This window comes from Schistocerca americana, chromosome 2, assembly GCF_021461395.2.
Source record: "Schistocerca americana isolate TAMUIC-IGC-003095 chromosome 2, iqSchAmer2.1, whole genome shotgun sequence".
Lineage (NCBI taxonomy): Eukaryota > Metazoa > Arthropoda > Insecta > Orthoptera > Acrididae > Schistocerca > Schistocerca americana.
The window spans coordinates 40048107-40070630 of record NC_060120.1 but is presented as its reverse complement, the minus strand read 5'-3'; the positions used below and the strand labels follow the sequence as shown (position 1 = coordinate 40070630).

At 53.5% G+C, this 22524-nt stretch overlaps 69 non-coding genes across 69 annotated transcripts; 46 read left to right on the top strand and 23 right to left on the bottom strand.

Annotated features, from left to right (window-relative positions):
• Positions 1 to 215: 215 nt before the first annotated feature.
• Positions 216 to 288, top strand: Trnav-cac. Its single transcript has one exon. It is a non-coding gene; the product is annotated as a tRNA-Val (tRNA).
• Positions 289 to 445: 157 nt separating this feature from the next.
• Trnav-aac lies at positions 446 to 518 on the top strand. The gene has a single exon. It is a non-coding gene; the product is annotated as a tRNA-Val (tRNA).
• Positions 519 to 712: 194 nt separating this feature from the next.
• Positions 713 to 784, bottom strand: Trnap-agg. Its single transcript has one exon. It is a non-coding gene; the product is annotated as a tRNA-Pro (tRNA).
• Positions 785 to 1186: 402 nt separating this feature from the next.
• Positions 1187 to 1259, top strand: Trnav-cac. Its single transcript has one exon. It is a non-coding gene; the product is annotated as a tRNA-Val (tRNA).
• A 157-nt stretch (positions 1260 to 1416) lies between these two features.
• Trnav-aac lies at positions 1417 to 1489 on the top strand. Its single transcript has one exon. It is a non-coding gene; the product is annotated as a tRNA-Val (tRNA).
• A 194-nt stretch (positions 1490 to 1683) lies between these two features.
• On the bottom strand, positions 1684 to 1755 carry Trnap-agg. The gene has a single exon. It is a non-coding gene; the product is annotated as a tRNA-Pro (tRNA).
• A 402-nt stretch (positions 1756 to 2157) lies between these two features.
• Positions 2158 to 2230, top strand: Trnav-cac. The gene has a single exon. It is a non-coding gene; the product is annotated as a tRNA-Val (tRNA).
• Positions 2231 to 2387: 157 nt separating this feature from the next.
• On the top strand, positions 2388 to 2460 carry Trnav-aac. The gene has a single exon. It is a non-coding gene; the product is annotated as a tRNA-Val (tRNA).
• Positions 2461 to 2654: 194 nt separating this feature from the next.
• Positions 2655 to 2726, bottom strand: Trnap-agg. The gene has a single exon. It is a non-coding gene; the product is annotated as a tRNA-Pro (tRNA).
• A 402-nt stretch (positions 2727 to 3128) lies between these two features.
• Positions 3129 to 3201, top strand: Trnav-cac. Its single transcript has one exon. It is a non-coding gene; the product is annotated as a tRNA-Val (tRNA).
• Positions 3202 to 3358: 157 nt separating this feature from the next.
• Positions 3359 to 3431, top strand: Trnav-aac. Its single transcript has one exon. It is a non-coding gene; the product is annotated as a tRNA-Val (tRNA).
• A 194-nt stretch (positions 3432 to 3625) lies between these two features.
• Trnap-agg lies at positions 3626 to 3697 on the bottom strand. The gene has a single exon. It is a non-coding gene; the product is annotated as a tRNA-Pro (tRNA).
• A 402-nt stretch (positions 3698 to 4099) lies between these two features.
• On the top strand, positions 4100 to 4172 carry Trnav-cac. The gene has a single exon. It is a non-coding gene; the product is annotated as a tRNA-Val (tRNA).
• Positions 4173 to 4329: 157 nt separating this feature from the next.
• Positions 4330 to 4402, top strand: Trnav-aac. Its single transcript has one exon. It is a non-coding gene; the product is annotated as a tRNA-Val (tRNA).
• Positions 4403 to 4596: 194 nt separating this feature from the next.
• Positions 4597 to 4668, bottom strand: Trnap-agg. Its single transcript has one exon. It is a non-coding gene; the product is annotated as a tRNA-Pro (tRNA).
• A 402-nt stretch (positions 4669 to 5070) lies between these two features.
• Trnav-cac lies at positions 5071 to 5143 on the top strand. The gene has a single exon. It is a non-coding gene; the product is annotated as a tRNA-Val (tRNA).
• A 157-nt stretch (positions 5144 to 5300) lies between these two features.
• Positions 5301 to 5373, top strand: Trnav-aac. Its single transcript has one exon. It is a non-coding gene; the product is annotated as a tRNA-Val (tRNA).
• A 194-nt stretch (positions 5374 to 5567) lies between these two features.
• Positions 5568 to 5639, bottom strand: Trnap-agg. Its single transcript has one exon. It is a non-coding gene; the product is annotated as a tRNA-Pro (tRNA).
• A 402-nt stretch (positions 5640 to 6041) lies between these two features.
• Trnav-cac lies at positions 6042 to 6114 on the top strand. The gene has a single exon. It is a non-coding gene; the product is annotated as a tRNA-Val (tRNA).
• A 157-nt stretch (positions 6115 to 6271) lies between these two features.
• On the top strand, positions 6272 to 6344 carry Trnav-aac. Its single transcript has one exon. It is a non-coding gene; the product is annotated as a tRNA-Val (tRNA).
• Positions 6345 to 6538: 194 nt separating this feature from the next.
• On the bottom strand, positions 6539 to 6610 carry Trnap-agg. The gene has a single exon. It is a non-coding gene; the product is annotated as a tRNA-Pro (tRNA).
• A 402-nt stretch (positions 6611 to 7012) lies between these two features.
• On the top strand, positions 7013 to 7085 carry Trnav-cac. Its single transcript has one exon. It is a non-coding gene; the product is annotated as a tRNA-Val (tRNA).
• A 157-nt stretch (positions 7086 to 7242) lies between these two features.
• Positions 7243 to 7315, top strand: Trnav-aac. Its single transcript has one exon. It is a non-coding gene; the product is annotated as a tRNA-Val (tRNA).
• A 194-nt stretch (positions 7316 to 7509) lies between these two features.
• Positions 7510 to 7581, bottom strand: Trnap-agg. The gene has a single exon. It is a non-coding gene; the product is annotated as a tRNA-Pro (tRNA).
• A 402-nt stretch (positions 7582 to 7983) lies between these two features.
• On the top strand, positions 7984 to 8056 carry Trnav-cac. Its single transcript has one exon. It is a non-coding gene; the product is annotated as a tRNA-Val (tRNA).
• Positions 8057 to 8213: 157 nt separating this feature from the next.
• Positions 8214 to 8286, top strand: Trnav-aac. Its single transcript has one exon. It is a non-coding gene; the product is annotated as a tRNA-Val (tRNA).
• A 194-nt stretch (positions 8287 to 8480) lies between these two features.
• On the bottom strand, positions 8481 to 8552 carry Trnap-agg. The gene has a single exon. It is a non-coding gene; the product is annotated as a tRNA-Pro (tRNA).
• Positions 8553 to 8954: 402 nt separating this feature from the next.
• On the top strand, positions 8955 to 9027 carry Trnav-cac. The gene has a single exon. It is a non-coding gene; the product is annotated as a tRNA-Val (tRNA).
• Positions 9028 to 9184: 157 nt separating this feature from the next.
• Trnav-aac lies at positions 9185 to 9257 on the top strand. The gene has a single exon. It is a non-coding gene; the product is annotated as a tRNA-Val (tRNA).
• A 194-nt stretch (positions 9258 to 9451) lies between these two features.
• Positions 9452 to 9523, bottom strand: Trnap-agg. Its single transcript has one exon. It is a non-coding gene; the product is annotated as a tRNA-Pro (tRNA).
• Positions 9524 to 9925: 402 nt separating this feature from the next.
• On the top strand, positions 9926 to 9998 carry Trnav-cac. The gene has a single exon. It is a non-coding gene; the product is annotated as a tRNA-Val (tRNA).
• Positions 9999 to 10155: 157 nt separating this feature from the next.
• Trnav-aac lies at positions 10156 to 10228 on the top strand. Its single transcript has one exon. It is a non-coding gene; the product is annotated as a tRNA-Val (tRNA).
• Positions 10229 to 10422: 194 nt separating this feature from the next.
• Trnap-agg lies at positions 10423 to 10494 on the bottom strand. Its single transcript has one exon. It is a non-coding gene; the product is annotated as a tRNA-Pro (tRNA).
• Positions 10495 to 10896: 402 nt separating this feature from the next.
• On the top strand, positions 10897 to 10969 carry Trnav-cac. The gene has a single exon. It is a non-coding gene; the product is annotated as a tRNA-Val (tRNA).
• Positions 10970 to 11126: 157 nt separating this feature from the next.
• Trnav-aac lies at positions 11127 to 11199 on the top strand. Its single transcript has one exon. It is a non-coding gene; the product is annotated as a tRNA-Val (tRNA).
• Positions 11200 to 11394: 195 nt separating this feature from the next.
• Trnap-agg lies at positions 11395 to 11466 on the bottom strand. The gene has a single exon. It is a non-coding gene; the product is annotated as a tRNA-Pro (tRNA).
• A 402-nt stretch (positions 11467 to 11868) lies between these two features.
• Trnav-cac lies at positions 11869 to 11941 on the top strand. The gene has a single exon. It is a non-coding gene; the product is annotated as a tRNA-Val (tRNA).
• A 157-nt stretch (positions 11942 to 12098) lies between these two features.
• Positions 12099 to 12171, top strand: Trnav-aac. The gene has a single exon. It is a non-coding gene; the product is annotated as a tRNA-Val (tRNA).
• Positions 12172 to 12365: 194 nt separating this feature from the next.
• Trnap-agg lies at positions 12366 to 12437 on the bottom strand. Its single transcript has one exon. It is a non-coding gene; the product is annotated as a tRNA-Pro (tRNA).
• Positions 12438 to 12839: 402 nt separating this feature from the next.
• Positions 12840 to 12912, top strand: Trnav-cac. Its single transcript has one exon. It is a non-coding gene; the product is annotated as a tRNA-Val (tRNA).
• A 157-nt stretch (positions 12913 to 13069) lies between these two features.
• Positions 13070 to 13142, top strand: Trnav-aac. Its single transcript has one exon. It is a non-coding gene; the product is annotated as a tRNA-Val (tRNA).
• Positions 13143 to 13336: 194 nt separating this feature from the next.
• On the bottom strand, positions 13337 to 13408 carry Trnap-agg. Its single transcript has one exon. It is a non-coding gene; the product is annotated as a tRNA-Pro (tRNA).
• A 402-nt stretch (positions 13409 to 13810) lies between these two features.
• Positions 13811 to 13883, top strand: Trnav-cac. Its single transcript has one exon. It is a non-coding gene; the product is annotated as a tRNA-Val (tRNA).
• Positions 13884 to 14040: 157 nt separating this feature from the next.
• On the top strand, positions 14041 to 14113 carry Trnav-aac. The gene has a single exon. It is a non-coding gene; the product is annotated as a tRNA-Val (tRNA).
• A 194-nt stretch (positions 14114 to 14307) lies between these two features.
• Positions 14308 to 14379, bottom strand: Trnap-agg. The gene has a single exon. It is a non-coding gene; the product is annotated as a tRNA-Pro (tRNA).
• Positions 14380 to 14781: 402 nt separating this feature from the next.
• On the top strand, positions 14782 to 14854 carry Trnav-cac. The gene has a single exon. It is a non-coding gene; the product is annotated as a tRNA-Val (tRNA).
• Positions 14855 to 15011: 157 nt separating this feature from the next.
• Positions 15012 to 15084, top strand: Trnav-aac. The gene has a single exon. It is a non-coding gene; the product is annotated as a tRNA-Val (tRNA).
• A 194-nt stretch (positions 15085 to 15278) lies between these two features.
• Positions 15279 to 15350, bottom strand: Trnap-agg. The gene has a single exon. It is a non-coding gene; the product is annotated as a tRNA-Pro (tRNA).
• Positions 15351 to 15752: 402 nt separating this feature from the next.
• Trnav-cac lies at positions 15753 to 15825 on the top strand. The gene has a single exon. It is a non-coding gene; the product is annotated as a tRNA-Val (tRNA).
• Positions 15826 to 15982: 157 nt separating this feature from the next.
• Trnav-aac lies at positions 15983 to 16055 on the top strand. Its single transcript has one exon. It is a non-coding gene; the product is annotated as a tRNA-Val (tRNA).
• Positions 16056 to 16249: 194 nt separating this feature from the next.
• On the bottom strand, positions 16250 to 16321 carry Trnap-agg. Its single transcript has one exon. It is a non-coding gene; the product is annotated as a tRNA-Pro (tRNA).
• A 402-nt stretch (positions 16322 to 16723) lies between these two features.
• Trnav-cac lies at positions 16724 to 16796 on the top strand. The gene has a single exon. It is a non-coding gene; the product is annotated as a tRNA-Val (tRNA).
• A 157-nt stretch (positions 16797 to 16953) lies between these two features.
• Positions 16954 to 17026, top strand: Trnav-aac. The gene has a single exon. It is a non-coding gene; the product is annotated as a tRNA-Val (tRNA).
• Positions 17027 to 17220: 194 nt separating this feature from the next.
• Trnap-agg lies at positions 17221 to 17292 on the bottom strand. The gene has a single exon. It is a non-coding gene; the product is annotated as a tRNA-Pro (tRNA).
• A 402-nt stretch (positions 17293 to 17694) lies between these two features.
• Trnav-cac lies at positions 17695 to 17767 on the top strand. The gene has a single exon. It is a non-coding gene; the product is annotated as a tRNA-Val (tRNA).
• A 157-nt stretch (positions 17768 to 17924) lies between these two features.
• Trnav-aac lies at positions 17925 to 17997 on the top strand. The gene has a single exon. It is a non-coding gene; the product is annotated as a tRNA-Val (tRNA).
• A 194-nt stretch (positions 17998 to 18191) lies between these two features.
• Trnap-agg lies at positions 18192 to 18263 on the bottom strand. The gene has a single exon. It is a non-coding gene; the product is annotated as a tRNA-Pro (tRNA).
• Positions 18264 to 18665: 402 nt separating this feature from the next.
• Positions 18666 to 18738, top strand: Trnav-cac. Its single transcript has one exon. It is a non-coding gene; the product is annotated as a tRNA-Val (tRNA).
• A 157-nt stretch (positions 18739 to 18895) lies between these two features.
• Positions 18896 to 18968, top strand: Trnav-aac. The gene has a single exon. It is a non-coding gene; the product is annotated as a tRNA-Val (tRNA).
• Positions 18969 to 19162: 194 nt separating this feature from the next.
• On the bottom strand, positions 19163 to 19234 carry Trnap-agg. Its single transcript has one exon. It is a non-coding gene; the product is annotated as a tRNA-Pro (tRNA).
• A 402-nt stretch (positions 19235 to 19636) lies between these two features.
• On the top strand, positions 19637 to 19709 carry Trnav-cac. Its single transcript has one exon. It is a non-coding gene; the product is annotated as a tRNA-Val (tRNA).
• A 157-nt stretch (positions 19710 to 19866) lies between these two features.
• Trnav-aac lies at positions 19867 to 19939 on the top strand. Its single transcript has one exon. It is a non-coding gene; the product is annotated as a tRNA-Val (tRNA).
• Positions 19940 to 20133: 194 nt separating this feature from the next.
• On the bottom strand, positions 20134 to 20205 carry Trnap-agg. The gene has a single exon. It is a non-coding gene; the product is annotated as a tRNA-Pro (tRNA).
• A 402-nt stretch (positions 20206 to 20607) lies between these two features.
• On the top strand, positions 20608 to 20680 carry Trnav-cac. The gene has a single exon. It is a non-coding gene; the product is annotated as a tRNA-Val (tRNA).
• A 157-nt stretch (positions 20681 to 20837) lies between these two features.
• On the top strand, positions 20838 to 20910 carry Trnav-aac. Its single transcript has one exon. It is a non-coding gene; the product is annotated as a tRNA-Val (tRNA).
• Positions 20911 to 21104: 194 nt separating this feature from the next.
• Trnap-agg lies at positions 21105 to 21176 on the bottom strand. The gene has a single exon. It is a non-coding gene; the product is annotated as a tRNA-Pro (tRNA).
• A 402-nt stretch (positions 21177 to 21578) lies between these two features.
• Positions 21579 to 21651, top strand: Trnav-cac. Its single transcript has one exon. It is a non-coding gene; the product is annotated as a tRNA-Val (tRNA).
• Positions 21652 to 21808: 157 nt separating this feature from the next.
• On the top strand, positions 21809 to 21881 carry Trnav-aac. Its single transcript has one exon. It is a non-coding gene; the product is annotated as a tRNA-Val (tRNA).
• A 194-nt stretch (positions 21882 to 22075) lies between these two features.
• On the bottom strand, positions 22076 to 22147 carry Trnap-agg. The gene has a single exon. It is a non-coding gene; the product is annotated as a tRNA-Pro (tRNA).
• Positions 22148 to 22524: the final 377 nt, after the last annotated feature.

The window sequence follows — 22524 nt, the reverse complement described above, 5'->3', positions numbered from 1 at the left end:
TTTTGCTGATATGACTTGCAATAACGACTGCGCGAAACGCCGCTATCTCGTTAGGGGTGCTACGGCAGACACCCTCTCGAGCACCCCGAAGACTTCTTGAGCCCTCGGCTGTGATGGGTTCCAGGCTGACAAAGGAACTGTCGTGTGTGCATTCGCGGACGAGAGAAAGTCTGAGGCAAGTTCGAGTGAACAAGGATGGACTCCTCAGGTCCGTCGTTTCCGTAGTGTAGCGGTTATCACGTCTGCTTCACACGCAGAAGGTCCCCGGTTCGATCCCGGGCGGGAACAGTATTTTCCTGCCTATGTCGTATTGTCCTCCAATGAGCCACGTCGTGTGTGGATCTGCTGCATGTCCCTTCGTTTGCAAGTACCACATTTATTGAATTTTTTAGTTACGATGGCAACATCACTATAAGTCGTCTGTGAAGTAAGGTGCATACAAGCAGTTTCCGTGGTGTAGCGGTTATCACGTCTGCCTAACACGCAGAAGGTCCCCGGTTCGATCCCGGGCGGAAACACTTTTTCATCACTTTAAGCAAGACGTACTAACATGCATCTGCTACCATCTGTACCCGAAACCTTCGTAATCGCCTTCACGCGTCGGACCCGAGTGTCAATTGCTCACATCGAATAAGAAATTCATTTGATATTGACGGCGAGCTTTTTGCGCTGACTCAGCCACTGACGTGCGATCACTTTGCACAAAACGCTAGGGCTCGTCCGGGAATTGAACCCGGGACCTCCTGCACCCTAAGCAGGAATCATACCCCTAGACCAACGAGCCCTGTGACACGGCGAATGCCAATTATTCCAGTCCCTCGATGTCGTCCAGGGTGCCCTGGAAGTCTCGTGTACGCTGGCGGGATGGGGGCGGCGCGAATTCCTGCGGTCGGCGGCCTTCCTGGGCTATTGGTACCTTCATGTAGAGCTGCCGCTGGGCTCGCACTGCCTGCTGCTGAGAAAGTGATTGCTTTTGCTGATATGACTTGCAATAACGACTGCGCGAAACGCCGCTATCTCGTTAGGGGTGCTACGGCAGACACCCTCTCGAGCACCCCGAAGACTTCTTGAGCCCTCGGCTGTGATGGGTTCCAGGCTGACAAAGGAACTGTCGTGTGTGCATTCGCGGACGAGAGAAAGTCTGAGGCAAGTTCGAGTGAACAAGGATGGACTCCTCAGGTCCGTCGTTTCCGTAGTGTAGCGGTTATCACGTCTGCTTCACACGCAGAAGGTCCCCGGTTCGATCCCGGGCGGGAACAGTATTTTCCTGCCTATGTCGTGTTGTCCTCCAATGAGCCACGTCGTGTGTGGATCTGCTGCATGTCCCTTCGTTTGCAAGTACCACATTTATTGAATTTTTTAGTTACGATGGCAACATCACTATAAGTCGTCTGTGAAGTAAGGTGCACACAAGCAGTTTCCGTGGTGTAGCGGTTATCACGTCTGCCTAACACGCAGAAGGTCCCCGGTTCGATCCCGGGCGGAAACACTTTTTCATCACTTTAAGCAAGACGTACTAACATGCATCTGCTACCATCTGTACCCGAAACCTTCGTAATCGCCTTCACGCGTCGGACCCGAGTGTCAATTGCTCACATCGAATAAGAAATTCATTTGATATTGACGGCGAGCTTTTTGCGCTGACTCAGCCACTGACGTGCGATCACTTTGCACAAAACGCTAGGGCTCGTCCGGGATTTGAACCCGGGACCTCCTGCACCCTAAGCAGGAATCATACCCCTAGACCAACGAGCCCTGTGACACGGCGAATGCCAATTATTCCAGTCCCTCGATGTCGTCCAGGGTGCCCTGGAAGTCTCGTGTACGCTGGCGGGATGGGGGCGGCGCGAATTCCTGCGGTCGGCGGCCTTCCTGGGCTATTGGTACCTTCATGTAGAGCTGCCGCTGGGCTCGCACTGCCTGCTGCTGAGAAAGTGATTGCTTTTGCTGATATGACTTGCAATAACGACTGCGCGAAACGCCGCTATCTCGTTAGGGGTGCTACGGCAGACACCCTCTCGAGCACCCCGAAGACTTCTTGAGCCCTCGGCTGTGATGGGTTCCAGGCTGACAAAGGAACTGTCGTGTGTGCATTCGCGGACGAGAGAAAGTCTGAGGCAAGTTCGAGTGAACAAGGATGGACTCCTCAGGTCCGTCGTTTCCGTAGTGTAGCGGTTATCACGTCTGCTTCACACGCAGAAGGTCCCCGGTTCGATCCCGGGCGGGAACAGTATTTTCCTGCCTATGTCGTATTGTCCTCCAATGAGCCACGTCGTGTGTGGATCTGCTGCATGTCCCTTCGTTTGCAAGTACCACATTTATTGAATTTTTTAGTTACGATGGCAACATCACTATAAGTCGTCTGTGAAGTAAGGTGCACACAAGCAGTTTCCGTGGTGTAGCGGTTATCACGTCTGCCTAACACGCAGAAGGTCCCCGGTTCGATCCCGGGCGGAAACACTTTTTCATCACTTTAAGCAAGACGTACTAACTTGCATCTGCTACCATCTGTACCCGAAACCTTCGTAATCGCCTTCACGCGTCGGACCCGAGTGTCAATTGCTCACATCGAATAAGAAATTCATTTGATATTGACGGCGAGCTTTTTGCGCTGACTCAGCCACTGACGTGCGATCACTTTGCACAAAACGCTAGGGCTCGTCCGGGATTTGAACCCGGGACCTCCTGCACCCTAAGCAGGAATCATACCCCTAGACCAACGAGCCCTGTGACACGGCGAATGCCAATTATTCCAGTCCCTCGATGTCGTCCAGGGTGCCCTGGAAGTCTCGTGTACGCTGGCGGGATGGGGGCGGCGCGAATTCCTGCGGTCGGCGGCCTTCCTGGGCTATTGGTACCTTCATGTAGAGCTGCCGCTGGGCTCGCACTGCCTGCTGCTGAGAAAGTGATTGCTTTTGCTGATATGACTTGCAATAACGACTGCGCGAAACGCCGCTATCTCGTTAGGGGTGCTACGGCAGACACCCTCTCGAGCACCCCGAAGACTTCTTGAGCCCTCGGCTGTGATGGGTTCCAGGCTGACAAAGGAACTGTCGTGTGTGCATTCGCGGACGAGAGAAAGTCTGAGGCAAGTTCGAGTGAACAAGGATGGACTCCTCAGGTCCGTCGTTTCCGTAGTGTAGCGGTTATCACGTCTGCTTCACACGCAGAAGGTCCCCGGTTCGATCCCGGGCGGGAACAGTCTTTTCCTGCCTATGTCGTATTGTCCTCCAATGAGCCACGTCGTGTGTGGATCTGCTGCATGTCCCTTCGTTTGCAAGTACCACATTTATTGAATTTTTTAGTTACGATGGCAACATCACTATAAGTCGTCTGTGAAGTAATGTGCACACAAGCAGTTTCCGTGGTGTAGCGGTTATCACGTCTGCCTAACACGCAGAAGGTCCCCGGTTCGATCCCAGGCAGAAACACTTTTTCATCACTTTAAGCAAGACGTACTAACATGCATCTGCTACCATCTGTACCCGAAACCTTCGTAATCGCCTTCACGCGTCGGACCCGAGTGTCAATTGCTCACATCGAATAAGAAATTCATTTGATATTGACGGCGAGCTTTTTGCGCTGACTCAGCCACTGACGTGCGATCACTTTGCACAAAACGCTAGGGCTCGTCCGGGATTTGAACCCGGGACCTCCTGCACCCTAAGCAGGAATCATACCCCTAGACCAACGAGCCCTGTGACACGGCGAATGCCAATTATTCCAGTCCCTCGATGTCGTCCAGGGTGCCCTGGAAGTCTCGTGTACGCTGGCGGGATGGGGGCGGCGCGAATTCCTGCGGTCGGCGGCCTTCCTGGGCTATTGGTACCTTCATGTAGAGCTGCCGCTGGGCTCGCACTGCCTGCTGCTGAGAAAGTGATTGCTTTTGCTGATATGACTTGCAATAACGACTGCGCGAAACGCCGCTATCTCGTTAGGGGTGCTACGGCAGACACCCTCTCGAGCACCCCGAAGACTTCTTGAGCCCTCGGCTGTGATGGGTTCCAGGCTGACAAAGGAACTGTCGTGTGTGCATTCGCGGACGAGAGAAAGTCTGAGGCAAGTTCGAGTGAACAAGGATGGACTCCTCAGGTCCGTCGTTTCCGTAGTGTAGCGGTTATCACGTCTGCTTCACACGCAGAAGGTCCCCGGTTCGATCCCGGGCGGGAACAGTATTTTCCTGCCTATGTCGTATTGTCCTCCAATGAGCCACGTCGTGTGTGGATCTGCTGCATGTCCCTTCGTTTGCAAGTACCACATTTATTGAATTTTTTAGTTACGATGGCAACATCACTATAAGTCGTCTGTGAAGTAAGGTGCACACAAGCAGTTTCCGTGGTGTAGCGGTTATCACGTCTGCCTAACACGCAGAAGGTCCCCGGTTCGATCCCGGGCGGAAACACTTTTTCATCACTTTAAGCAAGACGTACTAACATGCATCTGCTACCATCTGTACCCGAAACCTTCGTAATCGCCTTCACGCGTCGGACCCGAGTGTCAATTGCTCACATCGAATAAGAAATTCATTTGATATTGACGGCGAGCTTTTTGCGCTGACTCAGCCACTGACGTGCGATCACTTTGCACAAAACGCTAGGGCTCGTCCGGGATTTGAACCCGGGACCTCCTGCACCCTAAGCAGGAATCATACCCCTAGACCAACGAGCCCTGTGACACGGCGAATGCCAATTATTCCAGTCCCTCGATGTCGTCCAGGGTGCCCTGGAAGTCTCGTGTACGCTGGCGGGATGGGGGCGGCGCGAATTCCTGCGGTCGGCGGCCTTCCTGGGCTATTGGTACCTTCATGTAGAGCTGCCGCTGGGCTCGCACTGCCTGCTGCTGAGAAAGTGATTGCTTTTGCTGATATGACTTGCAATAACGACTGCGCGAAACGCCGCTATCTCGTTAGGGGTGCTACGGCAGACACCCTCTCGAGCACCCCGAAGACTTCTTGAGCCCTCGGCTGTGATGGGTTCCAGGCTGACAAAGGAACTGTCGTGTGTGCATTCGCGGACGAGAGAAAGTCTGAGGCAAGTTCGAGTGAACAAGGATGGACTCCTCAGGTCCGTCGTTTCCGTAGTGTAGCGGTTATCACGTCTGCTTCACACGCAGAAGGTCCCCGGTTCGATCCCGGGCGGGAACAGTCTTTTCCTGCCTATGTCGTATTGTCCTCCAATGAGCCACGTCGTGTGTGGATCTGCTGCATGTCCCTTCGTTTGCAAGTACCACATTTATTGAATTTTTTAGTTACGATGGCAACATCACTATAAGTCGTCTGTGAAGTAATGTGCACACAAGCAGTTTCCGTGGTGTAGCGGTTATCACGTCTGCCTAACACGCAGAAGGTCCCCGGTTCGATCCCAGGCAGAAACACTTTTTCATCACTTTAAGCAAGACGTACTAACATGCATCTGCTACCATCTGTACCCGAAACCTTCGTAATCGCCTTCACGCGTCGGACCCGAGTGTCAATTGCTCACATCGAATAAGAAATTCATTTGATATTGACGGCGAGCTTTTTGCGCTGACTCAGCCACTGACGTGCGATCACTTTGCACAAAACGCTAGGGCTCGTCCGGGATTTGAACCCGGGACCTCCTGCACCCTAAGCAGGAATCATACCCCTAGACCAACGAGCCCTGTGACACGGCGAATGCCAATTATTCCAGTCCCTCGATGTCGTCCAGGGTGCCCTGGAAGTCTCGTGTACGCTGGCGGGATGGGGGCGGCGCGAATTCCTGCGGTCGGCGGCCTTCCTGGGCTATTGGTACCTTCATGTAGAGCTGCCGCTGGGCTCGCACTGCCTGCTGCTGAGAAAGTGATTGCTTTTGCTGATATGACTTGCAATAACGACTGCGCGAAACGCCGCTATCTCGTTAGGGGTGCTACGGCAGACACCCTCTCGAGCACCCCGAAGACTTCTTGAGCCCTCGGCTGTGATGGGTTCCAGGCTGACAAAGGAACTGTCGTGTGTGCATTCGCGGACGAGAGAAAGTCTGAGGCAAGTTCGAGTGAACAAGGATGGACTCCTCAGGTCCGTCGTTTCCGTAGTGTAGCGGTTATCACGTCTGCTTCACACGCAGAAGGTCCCCGGTTCGATCCCGGGCGGGAACAGTATTTTCCTGCCTATGTCGTATTGTCCTCCAATGAGCCACGTCGTGTGTGGATCTGCTGCATGTCCCTTCGTTTGCAAGTACCACATTTATTGAATTTTTTAGTTACGATGGCAACATCACTATAAGTCGTCTGTGAAGTAAGGTGCACACAAGCAGTTTCCGTGGTGTAGCGGTTATCACGTCTGCCTAACACGCAGAAGGTCCCCGGTTCGATCCCGGGCGGAAACACTTTTTCATCACTTTAAGCAAGACGTACTAACATGCATCTGCTACCATCTGTACCCGAAACCTTCGTAATCGCCTTCACGCGTCGGACCCGAGTGTCAATTGCTCACATCGAATAAGAAATTCATTTGATATTGACGGCGAGCTTTTTGCGCTGACTCAGCCACTGACGTGCGATCACTTTGCACAAAACGCTAGGGCTCGTCCGGGATTTGAACCCGGGACCTCCTGCACCCTAAGCAGGAATCATACCCCTAGACCAACGAGCCCTGTGACACGGCGAATGCCAATTATTCCAGTCCCTCGATGTCGTCCAGGGTGCCCTGGAAGTCTCGTGTACGCTGGCGGGATGGGGGCGGCGCGAATTCCTGCGGTCGGCGGCCTTCCTGGGCTATTGGTACCTTCATGTAGAGCTGCCGCTGGGCTCGCACTGCCTGCTGCTGAGAAAGTGATTGCTTTTGCTGATATGACTTGCAATAACGACTGCGCGAAACGCCGCTATCTCGTTAGGGGTGCTACGGCAGACACCCTCTCGAGCACCCCGAAGACTTCTTGAGCCCTCGGCTGTGATGGGTTCAAGGCTGACAAAGGAACTGTCGTGTGTGCATTCGCGGACGAGAGAAAGTCTGAGGCAAGTTCGAGTGAACAAGGATGGACTCCTCAGGTCCGTCGTTTCCGTAGTGTAGCGGTTATCACGTCTGCTTCACACGCAGAAGGTCCCCGGTTCGATCCCGGGCGGGAACAGTATTTTCCTGCCTATGTCGTATTGTCCTCCAATGAGCCACGTCGTGTGTGGATCTGCTGCATGTCCCTTCGTTTGCAAGTACCACATTTATTGAATTTTTTAGTTACGATGGCAACATCACTATAAGTCGTCTGTGAAGTAAGGTGCACACAAGCAGTTTCCGTGGTGTAGCGGTTATCACGTCTGCCTAACACGCAGAAGGTCCCCGGTTCGATCCCGGGCGGAAACACTTTTTCATCACTTTCAGCAAGACGTACTAACATGCATCTGCTACAATCTGTACCCGAAACCTTCGTAATCGCCTTCACGCGTCGGACCCGAGTGTCAATTGCTCACATCGAATAACAAATTCATTTGATATTGACGGCGAGCTTTTTGCGCTGACTCAGCCACTGACGTGCGATCACTTTGCACAAAACGCTAGGGCTCGTCCGGGATTTGAACCCGGGACCTCCTGCACCCTAAGCAGGAATCATACAGCTAGACCAACGAGCCCTGTGACACGGCGAATGCCAATTATTCCAGTCCCTCGATGTCGTCCAGGGTGCCCTGGAAGTCTCGTGTACGCTGGCGGGATGGGGGCGGCGCGAATTCCTGCGGTCGGCGGCCTTCCTGGGCTATTGGTACCTTCACGTAGAGCTGCCGCTGGGCTCGCACTGCCTGCTGCTGAGAAAGTGATTGCTTTTGCTGATATGACTTGCAATAACGACTGCGCGAAACGCCGCTATCTCGTTAGGGGTGCTACGGCAGACACCCTCTCGAGCACCCCGAAGACTTCTTGAGCCCTCGGCTGTGATGGGTTCCAGGCTGACAAAGGAACTGTCGTGTGTGCATTCGCGGACGAGAGAAAGTCTGAGGCAAGTTCGAGTGAACAAGGATGGACTCCTCAGGTCCGTCGTTTCCGTAGTGTAGCGGTTATCACGTCTGCTTCACACGCAGAAGGTCCCCGGTTCGATCCCGGGCGGGAACAGTATTTTCCTGCCTATGTCGTATTGTCCTCCAATGAGCCACGTCGTGTGTGGATCTGCTGCATGTCCCTTCGTTTGCAAGTACCACATTTATTGAATTTTTTAGTTACGATGGCAACATCACTATAAGTCGTCTGTGAAGTAAGGTGCACACAAGCAGTTTCCGTGGTGTAGCGGTTATCACGTCTGCCTAACACGCAGAAGGTCCCCGGTTCGATCCCGGGCGGAAACACTTTTTCATCACTTTAAGCAAGACGTACTAACATGCATCTGCTACCATCTGTACCCGAAACCTTCGTAATCGCCTTCACGCGTCGGACCCGAGTGTCAATTGCTCACATCGAATAAGAAATTCATTTGATATTGACGGCGAGCTTTTTGCGCTGACTCAGCCACTGACGTGCGATCACTTTGCACAAAACGCTAGGGCTCGTCCGGGATTTGAACCCGGGACCTCCTGCACCCTAAGCAGGAATCATACCCCTAGACCAACGAGCCCTGTGACACGGCGAATGCCAATTATTCCAGTCCCTCGATGTCGTCCAGGGTGCCCTGGAAGTCTCGTGTACGCTGGCGGGATGGGGGCGGCGCGAATTCCTGCGGTCGGCGGCCTTCCTGGGCTATTGGTACCTTCATGTAGAGCTGCCGCTGGGCTCGCACTGCCTGCTGCTGAGAAAGTGATTGCTTTTGCTGATATGACTTGCAATAACGACTGCGCGAAACGCCGCTATCTCGTTAGGGGTGCTACGGCAGACACCCTCTCGAGCACCCCGAAGACTTCTTGAGCCCTCGGCTGTGATGGGTTCCAGGCTGACAAAGGAACTGTCGTGTGTGCATTCGCGGACGAGAGAAAGTCTGAGGCAAGTTCGAGTGAACAAGGATGGACTCCTCAGGTCCGTCGTTTCCGTAGTGTAGCGGTTATCACGTCTGCTTCACACGCAGAAGGTCCCCGGTTCGATCCCGGGCGGGAACAGTATTTTCCTGCCTATGTCGTATTGTCCTCCAATGAGCCACGTCGTGTGTGGATCTGCTGCATGTCCCTTCGTTTGCAAGTACCACATTTATTGAATTTTTTAGTTACGATGGCAACATCACTATAAGTCGTCTGTGAAGTAAGGTGCACACAAGCAGTTTCCGTGGTGTAGCGGTTATCACGTCTGCCTAACACGCAGAAGGTCCCCGGTTCGATCCCGGGCGGAAACACTTTTTCATCACTTTCAGCAAGACGTACTAACATGCATCTGCTACAATCTGTACCCGAAACCTTCGTAATCGCCTTCACGCGTCGGACCCGAGTGTCAATTGCTCACATCGAATAACAAATTCATTTGATATTGACGGCGAGCTTTTTGCGCTGACTCAGCCACTGACGTGCGATCACTTTGCACAAAACGCTAGGGCTCGTCCGGGATTTGAACCCGGGACCTCCTGCACCCTAAGCAGGAATCATACCCCTAGACCAACGAGCCCTGTGACACGGCGAATGCCAATTATTCCAGTCCCTCGATGTCGTCCAGGGTGCCCTGGAAGTCTCGTGTACGCTGGCGGGATGGGGGCGGCGCGAATTCCTGCGGTCGGCGGCCTTCCTGGGCTATTGGTACCTTCATGTAGAGCTGCCGCTGGGCTCGCAAAGCCTGCTGCTGAGAAAGTGATTGCTTTTGCTGATATGACTTGCAATAACGACTGCGCGAAACGCCGCTATCTCGTTAGGGGTGCTACGGCAGACACCCTCTCGAGCACCCCGAAGACTTCTTGAGCCCTCGGCTGTGATGGGTTCCAGGCTGACAAAGGAACTGTCGTGTGTGCATTCGCGGACGAGAGAAAGTCTGAGGCAAGTTCGAGTGAACAAGGATGGACTCCTCAGGTCAGTCGTTTCCGTAGTGTAGCGGTTATCACGTCTGCTTCACACGCAGAAGGTCCCCGGTTCGATCCCGGGCGGGAACAGTATTTTCCTGCCTATGTCGTATTGTCCTCCAATGAGCCACGTCGTGTGTGGATCTGCTGCATGTCCCTTCGTTTGCAAGTACCACATTTATTGAATTTTTTAGTTACGATGGCAACATCACTATAAGTCGTCTGTGAAGTAAGGTGCACACAAGCAGTTTCCGTGGTGTAGCGGTTATCACGTCTGCCTAACACGCAGAAGGTCCCCGGTTCGATCCCGGGCGGAAACACTTTTTCATCACTTTAAGCAAGACGTACTAACATGCATCTGCTACCATCTGTACCCGAAACCTTCGTAATCGCCTTCACGCGTCGGACCCGAGTGTCAATTGCTCACATCGAATAAGAAATTCATTTGATATTGACGGCGAGCTTTTTGCGCTGACTCAGCCACTGACGTGCGATCACTTTGCACAAAACGCTAGGGCTCGTCCGGGATTTGAACCCGGGACCTCCTGCACCCTAAGCAGGAATCATACCCCTAGACCAACGAGCCCTGTGACACGGCGAATGCCAATTATTCCAGTCCCTCGATGTCGTCCAGGGTGCCCTGGAAGTCTCGTGTACGCTGGCGGGATGGGGGCGGCGCGAATTCCTGCGGTCGGCGGCCTTCCTGGGCTATTGGTACCTTCATGTAGAGCTGCCGCTGGGCTCGCACTGCCTGCTGCTGAGAAAGTGATTGCTTTTGCTGATATGACTTGCAATAACGACTGCGCGAAACGCCGCTATCTCGTTAGGGGTGCTACGGCAGACACCCTCTCGAGCACCCCGAAGACTTCTTGAGCCCTCGGCTGTGATGGGTTCCAGGCTGACAAAGGAACTGTCGTGTGTGCATTCGCGGACGAGAGAAAGTCTGAGGCAAGTTCGAGTGAACAAGGATGGACTCCTCAGGTCCGTCGTTTCCGTAGTGTAGCGGTTATCACGTCTGCTTCACACGCAGAAGGTCCCCGGTTCGATCCCGGGCGGGAACAGTATTTTCCTGCCTATGTCGTATTGTCCTCCAATGAGCCACGTCGTGTGTGGATCTGCTGCATGTCCCTTCGTTTGCAAGTACCACATTTATTGAATTTTTTAGTTACGATGGCAACATCACTATAAGTCGTCTGTGAAGTAAGGTGCACACAAGCAGTTTCCGTGGTGTAGCGGTTATCACGTCTGCCTAACACGCAGAAGGTCCCCGGTTCGATCCCGGGCGGAAACACTTTTTTCATCACTTTCAGCAAGACGTACTAACATGCATCTGCTACAATCTGTACCCGAAACCTTCGTAATCGCCTTCACGCGTCGGACCCGAGTGTCAATTGCTCACATCGAATAACAAATTCATTTGATATTGACGGCGAGCTTTTTGCGCTGACTCAGCCACTGACGTGCGATCACTTTGCACAAAACGCTAGGGCTCGTCCGGGATTTGAACCCGGGACCTCCTGCACCCTAAGCAGGAATCATACCCCTAGACCAACGAGCCCTGTGACACGGCGAATGCCAATTATTCCAGTCCCTCGATGTCGTCCAGGGTGCCCTGGAAGTCTCGTGTACGCTGGCGGGATGGGGGCGGCGCGAATTCCTGCGGTCGGCGGCCTTCCTGGGCTATTGGTACCTTCATGTAGAGCTGCCGCTGGGCTCGCACTGCCTGCTGCTGAGAAAGTGATTGCTTTTGCTGATATGACTTGCAATAACGACTGCGCGAAACGCCGCTATCTCGTTAGGGGTGCTACGGCAGACACCCTCTCGAGCACCCCGAAGACTTCTTGAGCCCTCGGCTGTGATGGGTTCCAGGCTGACAAAGGAACTGTCGTGTGTGCATTCGCGGACGAGAGAAAGTCTGAGGCAAGTTCGAGTGAACAAGGATGGACTCCTCAGGTCCGTCGTTTCCGTAGTGTAGCGGTTATCACGTCTGCTTCACACGCAGAAGGTCCCCGGTTCGATCCCGGGCGGGAACAGTATTTTCCTGCCTATGTCGTATTGTCCTCCAATGAGCCACGTCGTGTGTGGATCTGCTGCATGTCCCTTCGTTTGCAAGTACCACATTTATTGAATTTTTTAGTTACGATGGCAACATCACTATAAGTCGTCTGTGAAGTAAGGTGCACACAAGCAGTTTCCGTGGTGTAGCGGTTATCACGTCTGCCTAACACGCAGAAGGTCCCCGGTTCGATCCCGGGCGGAAACACTTTTTCATCACTTTAAGCAAGACGTACTAACATGCATCTGCTACCATCTGTACCCGAAACCTTCGTAATCGCCTTCACGCGTCGGACCCGAGTGTCAATTGCTCACATCGAATAAGAAATTCATTTGATATTGACGGCGAGCTTTTTGCGCTGACTCAGCCACTGACGTGCGATCACTTTGCACAAAACGCTAGGGCTCGTCCGGGATTTGAACCCGTGACCTCCTGCACCCTAAGCAGGAATCATACCCCTAGACCAACGAGCCCTGTGACACGGCGAATGCCAATTATTCCAGTCCCTCGATGTCGTCCAGGGTGCCCTGGAAGTCTCGTGTACGCTGGCGGGATGGGGGCGGCGCGAATTCCTGCGGTCGGCGGCCTTCCTGGGCTATTGGTACCTTCATGTAGAGCTGCCGCTGGGCTCGCACTGCCTGCTGCTGAGAAAGTGATTGCTTTTGCTGATATGACTTGCAATAACGACTGCGCGAAACGCCGCTATCTCGTTAGGGGTGCTACGGCAGACACCCTCTCGAGCACCCCGAAGACTTCTTGAGCCCTCGGCTGTGATGGGTTCCAGGCTGACAAAGGAACTGTCGTGTGTGCATTCGCGGACGAGAGAAAGTCTGAGGCAAGTTCGAGTGAACAAGGATGGACTCCTCAGGTCCGTCGTTTCCGTAGTGTAGCGGTTATCACGTCTGCTTCACACGCAGAAGGTCCCCGGTTCGATCCCGGGCGGGAACAGTATTTTCCTGCCTATGTCGTATTGTCCTCCAATGAGCCACGTCGTGTGTGGATCTGCTGCATGTCCCTTCGTTTGCAAGTACCACATTTATTGAATTTTTCAGTTACGATGGCAACATCACTATAAGTCGTCTGTGAAGTAAGGTGCACACAAGCAGTTTCCGTGGTGTAGCGGTTATCACGTCTGCCTAACACGCAGAAGGTCCCCGGTTCGATCGCGGGCGGAAACACTTTTTCATCACTTTAAGCAAGACGTACTAACATGCATCTGCTACCATCTGTACCCGAAACCTTCGTAATCGCCTTCACGCGTCGGACCCGAGTGTCAATTGCTCACATCGAATAAGAAATTCATTTGATATTGACGGCGAGCTTTTTGCGCTGACTCAGCCACTGACGTGCGATCACTTTGCACAAAACGCTAGGGCTCGTCCGGGATTTGAACCCGGGACCTCCTGCACCCTAAGCAGGAATCATACCCCTAGACCAACGAGCCCTGTGACACGGCGAATGCCAATTATTCCAGTCCCTCGATGTCGTCCAGGGTGCCCTGGAAGTCTCGTGTACGCTGGCGGGATGGGGGCGGCGCGAATTCCTGCGGTCGGCGGCCTTCCTGGGCTATTGGTACCTTCATGTAGAGCTGCCGCTGGGCTCGCACTGCCTGCTGCTGAGAAAGTGATTGCTTTTGCTGATATGACTTGCAATAACGACTGCGCGAAACGCCGCTATCTCGTTAGGGGTGCTACGGCAGACACCCTCTCGAGCACCCCGAAGACTTCTTGAGCCCTCGGCTGTGATGGGTTCCAGGCTGACAAAGGAACTGTCGTGTGTGCATTCGCGGACGAGAGAAAGTCTGAGGCAAGTTCGAGTGAACAAGGATGGACTCCTCAGGTCCGTCGTTTCCGTAGTGTAGCGGTTATCACGTCTGCTTCACACGCAGAAGGTCCCCGGTTCGATCCCGGGCGGGAACAGTATTTTCCTGCCTATGTCGTATTGTCCTCCAATGAGCCACGTCGTGTGTGGATCTGCTGCATGTCCCTTCGTTTGCAAGTACCACATTTATTGAATTTTTTAGTTACGATGGCAACATCACTATAAGTCGTCTGTGAAGTAAGGTGCACACAAGCAGTTTCCGTGGTGTAGCGGTTATCACGTCTGCCTAACACGCAGAAGGTCCCCGGTTCGATCCCGGGCGGAAACACTTTTTCATCACTTTAAGCAAGACGTACTAACATGCATCTGCTACCATCTGTACCCGAAACCTTCGTAATCGCCTTCACGCGTCGGACCCGAGTGTCAATTGCTCACATCGAATAAGAAATTCATTTGATATTGACGGCGAGCTTTTTGCGCTGACTCAGCCACTGACGTGCGACCACTTTGCACAAAACGCTAGGGCTCGTCCGGGATTTGAACCCGGGACCTCCTGCACCCTAAGCAGGAATCATACCCCTAGACCAACGAGCCCTGTGACACGGCGAATGCCAATTATTCCAGTCCCTCGATGTCGTCCAGGGTGCCCTGGAAGTCTCGTGTACGCTGGCGGGATGGGGGCGGCGCGAATTCCTGCGGTCGGCGGCCTTCCTGGGCTATTGGTACCTTCATGTAGAGCTGCCGCTGGGCTCGCACTGCCTGCTGCTGAGAAAGTGATTGCTTTTGCTGATATGACTTGCAATAACGACTGCGCGAAACGCCGCTATCTCGTTAGGGGTGCTACGGCAGACACCCTCTCGAGCACCCCGAAGACTTCTTGAGCCCTCGGCTGTGATGGGTTCCAGGCTGACAAAGGAACTGTCGTGTGTGCATTCGCGGACGAGAGAAAGTCTGAGGCAAGTTCGAGTGAACAAGGATGGACTCCTCAGGTCCGTCGTTTCCGTAGTGTAGCGGTTATCACGTCTGCTTCACACGCAGAAGGTCCCCGGTTCGATCCCGGGCGGGAACAGTATTTTCCTGCCTATGTCGTATTGTCCTCCAATGAGCCACGTCGTGTGTGGATCTGCTGCATGTCCCTTCGTTTGCAAGTACCAAATTTATTGAATTTTTTAGTTACGATGGCAACATCACTATAAGTCGTCTGTGAAGTAAGGTGCACACAAGCAGTTTCCGTGGTGTAGCGGTTATCACGTCTGCCTAACACGCAGAAGGTCCCCGGTTCGATCCCGGGCGGAAACACTTTTTCATCACTTTAAGCAAGACGTACTAACATGCATCTGCTACCATCTGTACCCGAAACCTTCGTAATCGCCTTCACGCGTCGGACCCGAGTGTCAATTGCTCACATCGAATAAGAAATTCATTTGATATTGACGGCGAGCTTTTTGCGCTGACTCAGCCACTGACGTGCGATCACTTTGCACAAAACGCTAGGGCTCGTCCGGGATTTGAACCCGGGACCTCCTGCACCCTAAGCAGGAATCATACCCCTAGACCAACGAGCCCTGTGACACGGCGAATGCCAATTATTCCAGTCCCTCGATGTCGTCCAGGGTGCCCTGGAAGTCTCGTGTACGCTGGCGGGATGGGGGCGGCGCGAATTCCTGCGGTCGGCGGCCTTCCTGGGCTATTGGTACCTTCATGTAGAGCTGCCGCTGGGCTCGCACTGCCTGCTGCTGAGAAAGTGATTGCTTTTGCTGATATGACTTGCAATAACGACTGCGCGAAACGCCGCTATCTCGTTAGGGGTGCTACGGCAGACACCCTCTCGAGCACCCCGAAGACTTCTTGAGCCCTCGGCTGTGATGGGTTCCAGGCTGACAAAGGAACTGTCGTGTGTGCATTCGCGGACGAGAGAAAGTCTGAGGCAAGTTCGAGTGAACAAGGATGGACTCCTCAGGTCCGTCGTTTCCGTAGTGTAGCGGTTATCACGTCTGCTTCACACGCAGAAGGTCCCCGGTTCGATCCCGGGCGGGAACAGTATTTTCCTGCCTATGTCGTATTGTCCTCCAATGAGCCACGTCGTGTGTGGATCTGCTGCATGTCCCTTCGTTTGCAAGTACCACATTTATTGAATTTTTTAGTTACGATGGCAACATCACTATAAGTCGTCTGTGAAGTAAGGTGCACACAAGCAGTTTCCGTGGTGTAGCGGTTATCACGTCTGCCTAACACGCAGAAGGTCCCCGGTTCGATCCCGGGCGGAAACACTTTTTCATCACTTTAAGCAAGACGTACTAACATGCATCTGCTACCATCTGTACCCGAAACCTTCGTAATCGCCTTCACGCGTCGGACCCGAGTGTCAATTGCTCACATCGAATAAGAAATTCATTTGATATTGACGGCGAGCTTTTTGCGCTGACTCAGCCACTGACGTGCGATCACTTTGCACAAAACGCTAGGGCTCGTCCGGGATTTGAACCCGGGACCTCCTGCACCCTAAGCAGGAATCATACCCCTAGACCAACGAGCCCTGTGACACGGCGAATGCCAATTATTCCAGTCCCTCGATGTCGTCCAGGGTGCCCTGGAAGTCTCGTGTACGCTGGCGGGATGGGGGCGGCGCGAATTCCTGCGGTCGGCGGCCTTCCTGGGCTATTGGTACCTTCATGTAGAGCTGCCGCTGGGCTCGCACTGCCTGCTGCTGAGAAAGTGATTGCTTTTGCTGATATGACTTGCAATAACGACTGCGCGAAACGCCGCTATCTCGTTAGGGGTGCTACGGCAGACACCCTCTCGAGCACCCCGAAGACTTCTTGAGCCCTCGGCTGTGATGGGTTCCAGGCTGACAAAGGAACTGTCGTGTGTGCATTCGCGGACGAGAGAAAGTCTGAGGCAAGTTCGAGTGAACAAGGATGGACTCCTCAGGTCCGTCGTTTCCGTAGTGTAGCGGTTATCACGTCTGCTTCACACGCAGAAGGTCCCCGGTTCGATCCCGGGCGGGAACAGTATTTTCCTGCCTATGTCGTATTGTCCTCCAATGAGCCACGTCGTGTGTGGATCTGCTGCATGTCCCTTCGTTTGCAAGTACCACATTTATTGAATTTTTCAGTTACGATGGCAACATCACTATAAGTCGTCTGTGAAGTAAGGTGCACACAAGCAGTTTCCGTGGTGTAGCGGTTATCACGTCTGCCTAACACGCAGAAGGTCCCCGGTTCGATCGCGGGCGGAAACACTTTTTCATCACTTTAAGCAAGACGTACTAACATGCATCTGCTACCATCTGTACCCGAAACCTTCGTAATCGCCTTCACGCGTCGGACCCGAGTGTCAATTGCTCACATCGAATAAGAAATTCATTTGATATTGACGGCGAGCTTTTTGCGCTGACTCAGCCACTGACGTGCGATCACTTTGCACAAAACGCTAGGGCTCGTCCGGGATTTGAACCCGGGACCTCCTGCACCCTAAGCAGGAATCATACCCCTAGACCAACGAGCCCTGTGACACGGCGAATGCCAATTATTCCAGTCCCTCGATGTCGTCCAGGGTGCCCTGGAAGTCTCGTGTACGCTGGCGGGATGGGGGCGGCGCGAATTCCTGCGGTCGGCGGCCTTCCTGGGCTATTGGTACCTTCATGTAGAGCTGCCGCTGGGCTCGCACTGCCTGCTGCTGAGAAAGTGATTGCTTTTGCTGATATGACTTGCAATAACGACTGCGCGAAACGCCGCTATCTCGTTAGGGGTGCTACGGCAGACACCCTCTCGAGCACCCCGAAGACTTCTTGAGCCCTCGGCTGTGATGGGTTCCAGGCTGACAAAGGAACTGTCGTGCGTGCATTCGCGGACGAGAGAAAGTCTGAGGCAAGTTCGAGTGAACAAGGATGGACTCCTCAGGTCCGTCGTTTCCGTAGTGTAGCGGTTATCACGTCTGCTTCACACGCAGAAGGTCCCCGGTTCGATCCCGGGCGGGAACAGTATTTTCCTGCCTATGTCGTATTGTCCTCCAATGAGCCACGTCGTGTGTGGATCTGCTGCATGTCCCTTCGTTTGCAAGTACCACATTTATTGAATTTTTTAGTTACGATGGCAACATCACTATAAGTCGTCTGTGAAGTAAGGTGCACACAAGCAGTTTCCGTGGTGTAGCGGTTATCACGTCTGCCTAACACGCAGAAGGTCCCCGGTTCGATCGCGGGCTGAAACACTTTTTCATCACTTTAAGCAAGACGTACTAACATGCATCTGCTACCATCTGTACCCGAAACCTTCGTAATCGCCTTCACGCGTCGGACCCGAGTGTCAATTGCTCACATCGAATAAGAAATTCATTTGATATTGACGGCGAGCTTTTTGCGCTGACTCAGCCACTGACGTGCGATCACTTTGCACAAAACGCTAGGGCTCGTCCGGGATTTGAACCCGGGACCTCCTGCACCCTAAGCAGGAATCATACCCCTAGACCAACGAGCCCTGTGACACGGCGAATGCCAATTATTCCAGTCCCTCGATGTCGTCCAGGGTGCCCTGGAAGTCTCGTGTACGCTGGCGGGATGGGGGCGGCGCGAATTCCTGCGGTCGGCGGCCTTCCTGGGCTATTGGTACCTTCATGTAGAGCTGCCGCTGGGCTCGCACTGCCTGCTGCTGAGAAAGTGATTGCTTTTGCTGATATGACTTGCAATAACGACTGCGCGAAACGCCGCTATCTCGTTAGGGGTGCTACGGCAGACACCCTCTCGAGCACCCCGAAGACTTCTTGAGCCCTCGGCTGTGATGGGTTCCAGGCTGACAAAGGAACTGTCGTGTGTGCATTCGCGGACGAGAGAAAGTCTGAGGCAAGTTCGAGTGAACAAGGATGGACTCCTCAGGTCCGTCGTTTCCGTAGTGTAGCGGTTATCACGTCTGCTTCACACGCAGAAGGTCCCCGGTTCGATCCCGGGAGGGAACAGTATTTTCCTGCCTATGTCGTATTGTCCTCCAATGAGCCACGTCGTGTGTGGATCTGCTGCATGTCCCTTCGTTTGCAAGTACCACATTTATTGAATTTTTTAGTTACGATGGCAACATCACTATAAGTCGTCTGTGAAGTAAGGTGCACACAAGCAGTTTCCGTGGTGTAGCGGTTATCACGTCTGCCTAACACGCAGAAGGTCCCCGGTTCGATCCCGGGCGGAAACACTTTTTCATCACTTTAAGCAAGACGTACTAACATGCATCTGCTACCATCTGTACCCGAAACCTTCGTAATCGCCTTCACGCGTCGGACCCGTGTGTCAATTGCTCACATCGAATAAGAAATTCATTTGATATTGACGGCGAGCTTTTTGCGCTGACTCAGCCACTGACGTGCGATCACTTTGCACAAAACGCTAGGGCTCGTCCGGGATTTGAACCCGGGACCTCCTGCACCCTAAGCAGGAATCATACCCCTAGACCAACGAGCCCTGTGACACGGCGAATGCCAATTATTCCAGTCCCTCGATGTCGTCCAGGGTGCCCTGGAAGTCTCGTGTACGCTGGCGGGATGGGGGCGGCGCGAATTCCTGCGGTCGGCGGCCTTCCTGGGCTATTGGTACCTTCATGTAGAGCTGCCGCTGGGCTCGCACTGCCTGCTGCTGAGAAAGTGATTGCTTTTGCTGATATGACTTGCAATAACGACTGCGCGAAACGCCGCTATCTCGTTAGGGGTGCTACGGCAGACACCCTCTCGAGCACCCCGAAGACTTCTTGAGCCCTCGGCTGTGATGGGTTCCAGGCTGACAAAGGAACTGTCGTGTGTGCATTCGCGGACGAGAGAAAGTCTGAGGCAAGTTCGAGTGAACAAGGATGGACTCCTCAGGTCCGTCGTTTCCGTAGTGTAGCGGTTATCACGTCTGCTTCACACGCAGAAGGTCCCCGGTTCGATCCCGGGCGGGAACAGTATTTTCCTGCCTATGTCGTATTGTCCTCCAATGAGCCACGTCGTGTGTGGATCTGCTGCATGTCCCTTCGTTTGCAAGTACCACATTTATTGAATTTTTTAGTTACGATGGCAACATCACTATAAGTCGTCTGTGAAGTAAGGTGCACACAAGCAGTTTCCGTGGTGTAGCGGTTATCACGTCTGCCTAACACGCAGAAGGTCCCCGTTTCGATCCCGGGCGGAAACACTTTTTCATCACTTTAAGCAAGACGTACTAACATGCATCTGCTACCATCTGTACCCGAAACCTTCGTAATCGCCTTCACGCGTCGGACCCGAGTGTCAATTGCTCACATCGAATAAGAAATTCATTTGATATTGACGGCGAGCTTTTTGCGCTGACTCAGCCACTGACGTGCGATCACTTTGCACAAAACGCTAGGGCTCGTCCGGGATTTGAACCCGGGACCTCCTGCACCCTAAGCAGGAATCATACCCCTAGACCAACGAGCCCTGTGACACGGCGAATGCCAATTATTCCAGTCCCTCGATGTCGTCCAGGGTGCCCTGGAAGTCTCGTGTACGCTGGCGGGATGGGGGCGGCGCGAATTCCTGCGGTCGGCGGCCTTCCTGGGCTATTGGTACCTTCATGTAGAGCTGCCGCTGGGCTCGCACTGCCTGCTGCTGAGAAAGTGATTGCTTTTGCTGATATGACTTGCAATAACGACTGCGCGAAACGCCGCTATCTCGTTAGGGGTGCTACGGCAGACACCCTCTCGAGCACCCCGAAGACTTCTTGAGCCCTTGGCTGTGATGGGTTCCAGGCTGACAAAGGAACTGTCGTGTGTGCATTCGCGGACGAGAGAAAGTCTGAGGCAAGTTCGAGTGAACAAGGATGGACTCCTCAGGTCCGTCGTTTCCGTAGTGTAGCGGTTATCACGTCTGCTTCACACGCAGAAGGTCCCCGGTTCGATCCCGGGCGGGAACAGTATTTTCCTGCCTATGTCGTATTGTCCTCCAATGAGCCACGTCGTGTGTGGATCTGCTGCATGTCCCTTCGTTTGCAAGTACCACATTTATTGAATTTTTTAGTTACGATGGCAACATCACTATAAGTCGTCTGTGAAGTAAGGTGCACACAAGCAGTTTCCGTGGTGTAGCGGTTATCACGTCTGCCTAACACGCAGAAGGTCCCCGTTTCGATCCCGGGCGGAAACACTTTTTCATCACTTTAAGCAAGACGTACTAACATGCATCTGCTACCATCTGTACCCGAAACCTTCGTAATCGCCTTCACGCGTCGGACCCGAGTGTCAATTGCTCACATCGAATAAGAAATTCATTTGATATTGACGGCGAGCTTTTTGCGCTGACTCAGCCACTGACGTGCGATCACTTTGCACAAAACGCTAGGGCTCGTCCGGGATTTGAACCCGGGACCTCCTGCACCCTAAGCAGGAATCGTACCCCTAGACCAACGAGCCCTGTGACACGGCGAATGCCAATTATTCCAGTCCCTCGATGTCGTCCAGGGTGCCCTGGAAGTCTCGTGTACGCTGGCGGGATGGGGGCGGCGCGAATTCCTGCGGTCGGCGGCCTTCCTGGGCTATTGGTACCTTCATGTAGAGCTGCCGCTGGGCTCGCACTGCCTGCTGCTGAGAAAGTGATTGCTTTTGCTGATATGACTTGCAATAACGACTGCGCGAAACGCCGCTATCTCGTTAGGGGTGCTACGGCAGACACCCTCTCGAGCACCCCGAAGACTTCTTGAGCCCTCGGCTGTGATGGGTTCCAGGCTGACAAAGGAACTGTCGTGTGTGCATTCGCGGACGAGAGAAAGTCTGAGGCAAGTTCGAGTGAACAAGGATGGACTCCTCAGGTCCGTCGTTTCCGTAGTGTAGCGGTTATCACGTCTGCTTCACACGCAGAAGGTCCCCGGTTCGATCCCGGGCGGGAACAGTATTTTCCTGCCTATGTCGTATTGTCCTCCAATGAGCCACGTCGTGTGTGGATCTGCTGCATGTCCCTTCGTTTGCAAGTACCACATTTATTGAATTTTTTAGTTACGATGGCAACATCACTATAAGTCGTCTGTGAAGTAAGGTGCACACAAGCAGTTTCCGTGGTGTAGCGGTTATCACGTCTGCCTAACACGCAGAAGGTCCCCGTTTCGATCCCGGGCGGAAACACTTTTTCATCACTTTAAGCAAGACGTACTAACATGCATCTGCTACCATCTGTACCCGAAACCTTCGTAATCGCCTTCACGCGTCGGACCCGAGTGTCAATTGCTCACATCGAATAAGAAATTCATTTGATATTGACGGCGAGCTTTTTGCGCTGACTCAGCCACTGACGTGCGATCACTTTGCACAAAACGCTAGGGCTCGTCCGGGATTTGAACCCGGGACCTCCTGCACCCTAAGCAGGAATCATACCCCTAGACCAACGAGCCCTGTGACACGGCGAATGCCAATTATTCCAGTCCCTCGATGTCGTCCAGGGTGCCCTGGAAGTCTCGTGTACGCTGGCGGGATGGGGGCGGCGCGAATTCCTGCGGTCGGCGGCCTTCCTGGGCTATTGGTACCTTCATGTAGAGCTGCCGCTGGGCTCGCACTGCCTGCTGCTGAGAAAGTGATTGCTTTTGCTGATATGACTTGCAATAACGACTGCGCGAAACGCCGCTATCTCGTTAGGGGTGCTACGGCAGACACCCTCTCGAGCACCCCGAAGACTTCTTGAGCCCTCGGCTGTGATGGGTTCCAGGCTGACAAAGGAACTGTCGTGTGTGCATTCGCGGACGAGAGAAAGTCTGAGGCAAGTTCGAGTGAA